Raw genomic sequence first — 7,086 nt, forward strand, 5'->3', positions numbered from 1 at the left:
ATATAGTATGAACGTAAGCTACTTAAAAAATTACCTGCCGATTGAACAATGGTTCAAGTTTTTAAAAGAATTACTCACACTTCCTTTCCTCTGTACTGCTTGGTGGTATCTCTGCTGTTGTGCAGCTTGTGAACTTCCTCCTAAAAACAGACGACCAAATACAAGCTGTGAAACTGAGAAAAATGTTGTAAACTGATAACGAGGCAAAATTAATTCATGGCAAAGCGTGTGTTATCCTTACTCTATTAACTTTGGCTCCGTAAACTACGTTTGTAAAGTAGACTTGGTTCAGTTAAGACTCGTTTTTCATATGATCGCAGACAATCGCGGATCGTTGAGGAAGTTGCGCGAATTTTGCTGGCCAGTCACTCAGAACGAAGCAATGCAAATGCAAAACAAACGCATATTTACTTTCATAGGCTTAATATGGCTGTTTTTACAGTTCAGCCTTCATTGCAGTAGTGTTCGTTTCAGAGCGCGCAGAAACGAGGCATGCGAGTCAACATTCGACCAGATATATAGAAGTCAGAAGAGTAAGAGATTTAGCGCGCGAAATGCGAGAAAATTATTAATAAGTTCCTATCCAGAATTTACGTTTTTCTCAGAAGACAAACTACGGTCGTTGAATGGAAAGCAGCCCTCAATAGTTGCATACATTTGAGGTTGTTATTTTTTTAAGGTCTCGTCACAGGTTTGATAAGTTCAGGAGTTATTGCTAGAGAGTTTTTGCAGTTAGGGTTATATTGGTATCGTCAGCGAACATTCTCAGGGAAGCCTCGCGGAGGCACTTAGGAAGATCGTTAATATACATTAAAAAAAGGAAGGGACTTAATATGCTGCCTTGCGGAACCCCACAAGTAATAATGCGAGGAGATGACAATCTTCCATTTACATTACATCTTTGGGTCCGATTGTGTAGGCGCGATTGAAACCAAATGATAGTTGCCTGGTCGGCCCCAAAGTATGAGATCATGCGGAAAATGATTTCATGGTCGATGGTGTCGAATACCTTTTTAAGGTCAATGAAAACGACTCCATTCAGAAAGCCATTGTCGATGTTAACATACCCGCTATTTGTCGGATCACAAGCAAAGCTTTGAGGGTTCTATGTAAGGAACGCAACCCTGACTGGTAAGTTGATAGCAGTTTATTATCATTTTAGGTAATGATAAAGTTGGTCATAGACAAGTTTTCCAAGCACTTTTGAGGCTAGCGGGATAACGGAGATCAGGCGATAATTATCTAGGTCTGATTTTAAGCCTTTTGTAAAGATCGATGTCACCGTAGCCAATTTCCATTCAGTTGGATAGATTCCCGTGAGGATTGATTTTGTGAGTATGTCTGTTAGTGAGGGTGCAACAATACTAGCTGCCATTTTTAATAACTTACTAGGGATCTTGTCGAGTTCAGTGGTTTTCTTTTCATCGACTTTTTCAACAGGTTGAGAACAATGTCGACACTCGGAGTTTTTAGAGTAAACGAATTATCGGAGGGTGACAACAGTGATGGAAAATACCAAAGGAAAAACGCAATATATAGAAAATCGCAGACACCGCTGGTTGAAAATAATTTACCTCAAAATCGATAGCTTGAAAAAATCAGAATAATCATTGTTAGAATAGGACTACCTGCGTTTGGTTTGAGAACCTAATGTAGAAAAAATTAAGGTTAAAAAAAAAAGAACACTTTTTTAATTCAAAACTACATCCAAGAAGCATCAAAATGATGTTTATGTCATTGTCATAGCATAAATACTGGCAAAACAAGAACGTTATAAAAAAAAACTGACACCTGGAAAGTATGACGAAACTTTAACACATCCATATACCATTACTCGAAAAAAACGAAAGAAACAGCCAAGAAGCAAGAAATCACAATGACCTTGGATAAGAACTTCTTGTGTTGACCCGAAAGCCAGACTTTTAAGACTTGGGCTCAACTGTAGAAACGCATCCCATGAGATGCGGCAATCACAGTCACGTTTTCTAGAAACAAAAGCTTCCGCGACCGTTTGGCGCTGCTCTAACATAAAACGTACAGAAACAGGAAGTGAACGTTTCGCATGCCTGGTCAGTGGTCTCTCCCACGTTCTCAAACTAATCGTCTCTACTAGTCAAAAAATACTTAACAATAGAAATGAGGTGGTGTGAAGACAAGTTAAACAGCAAAACAGTTGACTTCCGGTTGCCATCATCGCGCGCCTAAGCTCTCTATATTTCCTCCGACTAAAATGTGCAATAAAAACTTTGCTTTGCGATTGTTTGCGATCATATGAAAACCTTCTTTGCAATCTTTTGAGATCTGCAATCCGCGATCGTTTGCGATCTTATGGAAACCAAGATTTAGGCTGTGCTTCCATAACAAAAGTGTCAGCTGCATTTTTAATCAAAAAAAATTTCTCACCTGGGTAACAACGCCAAAGGATCACAGATTTGAATTTTTAACTTACGTTTTAAGATCTAAAACAGATTTTAGCCCTAAAGCCTTAAAAATGTAATCATTTACCATTTTTACTCAACGACGCGATCATGTCGGCTTAGCGGTAAACCTTTCATTTTAAGTTGGAACGATCTAAGTTGGAATCAATGAGACTGATTGCGTGCAGCGTGACCCAACACCGGTTTCCGGTGTTTCGAAGTTACTGAGCCATTCATTACGATAACAAGTATACTTACTTGAACGACAAGAGATGATTTAGGCCTCTTTCTCTTTTTGTCGCGTGGATTACCACTGCTAGACTCATCAGCGTCTTCCAGATCGGTGCATGATAAAGTCTTCACTTTGTCGTCAAGGGCATTTACTTTGTCTGTCAGCTTTTCGATCCGCTAGATTGAACTTTTCACGGACTGTAGAAGTTCCTCTACGGTTCTTTGGCAGGCTGCAAGACCAGCGATTACTTGTTGCATCGTTTCCCGGTTCTCTCGTGAGGACAATGGAGTACAGTCGCTAGACCGGTTAGCAGAACTTGACGAAGATCGATTCAATCTGTTGTTAATAGAACTTGCTCTCGAACTTGAACTGCTCGAACAGGTCGGAGTTGAAGGCGCTGAATAAAAATTGCTAGCTCTACCGCGGTTTAACGAGCTGAAAGTTTGAGACATGTTTGCGAAATCAAACAAGACTACGATAGGAGCACGCTTAACTGAAAAATACGGTTTCGTGATAAATCCGTAATACCATTGATTTCCCGCCACAAGCCCATCATTCAAAGCTGCCGCTTCAGCTATGTAGCCAGGCCTCCCTACCTCTGTTTATTCCAACTTTTCTTCTCGATGTCATCTACAGTGTAACTTAGAAAAGTGGTTAATGGCTCCTACATGTAACAAGTCTCCCGTGAATGATAAAAGTGCACATAGTTCGACAACGAAAAAGCGATTGTGCGAACATTGTGATCGTTTAGTCTCAATCCGGACTTACAATGCACACAAACGAAGGAAGACAACAGTGATAACAGGTAAAGCGCATGTCTTATATTGATCAACAAAGTGTTGTTTGTGTTTGATCTGCTCTCCCATCTATAAAAGCTGCGGCTGTATTTAACCAGATTTAACATTAAGCTTATTTTTCGCTTATAGATACACCCAATGTATTGCAAAGGCAAGATATCGATTTCCATTCTGATTCAAGTGACCTGGAATTTCACTATTCAAGTGATGAATACCCTGAATCCCCTGCAAAATTTGCTGGGCTTTCCACTGAAAATCCAGAAGACCTCGGTAAGCTTTTCATCAGCATATATAAGCTTGAGTTTTCTGCTTTCTAAGTATACATGAATTATCATGCAGGTAGACAATGAAAGTAATTAGAATTACCATGTAGAGAGTATATTTTGGTACTGCAGCTGAGGGTTTTCACTAGTCAGACTGATGGAAAAAGATTAAAATTATTTATATTCATCTTTTCGATTGCATGTATTGGTTTCATTCATTAATTTTGCCTGATACATTGTATAAACCTGGTAAACAAAAACATACAAGAAAGTTACTGTCTCTGGAAAGCAAAGGAAAGGAACTTTAGGTGTCTAGTTGTTTTAGTGCTGGAGCACTAATTGAGGATACCATAAACTGAAATTAATTTTTGTTCCTTTTTTTTGGGGGGGGGGGGGGAGAGGGGAAACAAGAGTACCCGGAGAAAACCTCTTGGTGCAGAGTAGAGAACCAACAAACTAAACGCATGACTCTAGGAATGGAACCAGGGCCACATTGGTGGGAGACGAGTGCTCTCACCACTGCGCCATCCCTGCACCCCCAAACTGAAAAGTCTTGGAAGTGCCACTGCTACTTGTTGAAATTATAACACTGAAAGCAGTGAAACAATTTGATGGACTTAAAGTCGCAATCAATTGCAGAATCGATTTTATTCTTTGAATGATTTAATCAATTGAGGATGGCGTTCAATAATCAATGACCATCGAAATCACAAAAAATAACAAATTAAATTATTCACCAATTATCAACATCATTGTATTCTTTGATATGGGTGAGCATTGATTGTCATCTGAGTTTCATTGATTGTCAAAGCTTTAATATCTGAATAAAATTATTATCTGCGGTGTATGTATAAGTGCTTATAATAATTTTTTGCTAGTAATAACGGAAGGTTGAGTGCATGTGAGATGGCGACTCCGGAATCAAAACATTTGGTCCCTCTTGTTCACTCAAAATTATTTGACTAGAATATGAGAATTTATGTCCTATTTATTAATTTTTATGCTAGATGTGTCAGTGGATGATTGTAATTCTGCTGCCGAGTCAACAGACAGTGTGGAAGACTTTATGTAAGTCAACCTTACATTTACTTATTTCTTTATTGATTGATTTTAAAGAAGGATGTTTCATATATTGATGGTTCTTGCACAGCTGCAATAGTTGATACATCCAAAGTCAATTTTGCCCTTTTGATTTTTAGCTCTGGTTACAGTTTGGCTTTAAGTATAGCTTTAATTTACTATGTAAATTATTGTGATTGGCTGCTGATGTTTGACTTGAGTGCATTTCCTTTTAACTCATCAAGTCAATGCAAAACCAGTCACAAAATTGTATGTGGAGAATATATGTACAGTGTATGCCCTTGTATGTATTATGGAAGCTACAGTATGAATTGAGAATGATTCGAACTTACCTCAATAGAAGTATAGCTGGTTTGGATAAAAACATAGTGTACAGTGTAGAAGAAAAAAATGGTGTCTAACGTGACTGAAGTCACGCTCATAATAATTATTTTTGTCAAGATCCGTTGCTATTTGAATGTGGATGAAAAAAATAAAACAAGGGTAAAATTTGTCAACCAAAATTAGTCTGGCAACCTAAAATTGTTTGGTTAGTCACCATTTGGTTTCTTTTAAAGAAGAAAATTAATTTCAGACCCTGGCCCAAGTTAAATATTAAATATTTGGGTCATAAATTATGCATTTTTTAGTTTCTAGTTTAGTTATTGAACATCTTTTATTGAACATTTGTCCCAGGAAGAAACTGATGATGAGGCAGAATTGCAGTTTGAAAACCTGATGACGTCATCTGATGAGGATAATGCTGCTAATGAGAATGAGTCTGTGCTATCCAAGAAATCATCTTTATTGAGCACTTCACTCATCAAACTTGTAATTATTTTCATTATGACTGGAAAATCATGTACAACTTACAGTGCAGACCAGAAATATGCGTCCCAAAAAACGCGTGCGAAACGAGCATACGAAAATTGCGCACACGCGTCTGCGTTTGTAACACGCGCATCAAAAACGCGCATTCATCAAAGATAATTAGTATGTATGAGTTGGCCCATTGTCTTTTCATTGTTTAACTTTTATTGTTAGTTTCAGCGCAAGACAATGGCTATGTCAACAGTGAAGTGTTTGATTTCAAATAACGTGTGCTTCCAAGTGAAATTCGAGTCAACAATGCACTCGCTTCCGCTTCACATTTAATTTCAGACATTTGAAAATTACTTTCACTTCTCACTGCATCAATAAATGACATAATGAGGGGAATAAATATTTTCCTGTGATTAAAACGTAAAACAGGACTATTTTCAATTTGAAAGACATCGGTTTTGCCAACAGAAATCGACGGTCAGTAAAGTTAGTCGATCAACAACAAATATCGCTAAGAGCAAGACTTGGACGAACGGCGGAGTGAAATGCAGTAAAATCAACGAAATAAGGAGTATATTCATTCGCAAACAAAACTTACTTACGCAATCTGTAATACCGGTACTTTCTCGAATATTTCAAAATAATTTTTGTAATGCGTGCGTGACATTCAAAAGGCGTCTCAGCATTCTGTCCTTTTGCGAATTGAAGCTGTATTACTTCAGCAAGATTCATTGGAATGCGCTCGGAGTTGAAAAATCTCCCCTTTAAGATATCTTCTGCACCAATTCTTCTTTAGTTAAGCTTTACGGAGGAGAATTAACACGGGGTTGGCTGGAAGCATACGGAGTGAAACCCTGTGTGACAAAAAACGCCGGCCCTAATGTCGTCTTCTTTTGTTTGAGAGCCTGGAACCAAATATTTACTTGTCGGAGCCTCAGAGCAGTTATCTCATGACGACTTCTGTGGCGCCATTCTCAGTATTTGACGTTCGCGAAAAACTTGGGATGTTACAAAAACTCCTCAGTAGCGCTGTTTTTCTTTTTCCGAAATTCTTAAGCTCGACAAATTTTCGGCAAAGCACTTTTATTGCGAAGAATTGGCGGAAAGGTCAGAAGCTCCGTCTACGTAATATTTTCTCCGTTGTCTGGCATTTTCTATGACAACGATCCAAACTGCAGTTTCGGCAGCAGAAAGGTCAAAATAACTCAACTATCAGTGGTCAGCTGCAGGATGACAACAGAGTTTATTATTTTCATTCAGTGAATGTCGAAAGAATTTAAAACTTTGTAGGTTCGTTTCGAAACTCACAATGATCAGTTGACACCGCTCTTCAATTCAAATGTTCTGGTAAGTTGATCACAGAAATTAAATATTATTTTATTGTCTGTCTATTGTTTCGTGGAACAATGAACATCACATCTACGATACGAGTTTGCATAACAAAAGAGAAAACGCGCATCAAATGCGCGTTTGGAAACGCGCATTTAAAAACGCGT

At 38.3% G+C, this 7,086-nt stretch overlaps 1 pseudogene; it reads right to left on the reverse strand.

Annotated features, from left to right (window-relative positions):
- The window catches only part of LOC138040561 (uncharacterized), a 95,295-nt pseudogene that overhangs the window by 46,166 nt on the left and 42,043 nt on the right, over positions 1–7,086 (reverse strand).

This window comes from Montipora capricornis, chromosome 3, assembly GCF_036669925.1.
Source record: "Montipora capricornis isolate CH-2021 chromosome 3, ASM3666992v2, whole genome shotgun sequence".
Lineage (NCBI taxonomy): Eukaryota > Metazoa > Cnidaria > Anthozoa > Scleractinia > Acroporidae > Montipora > Montipora capricornis.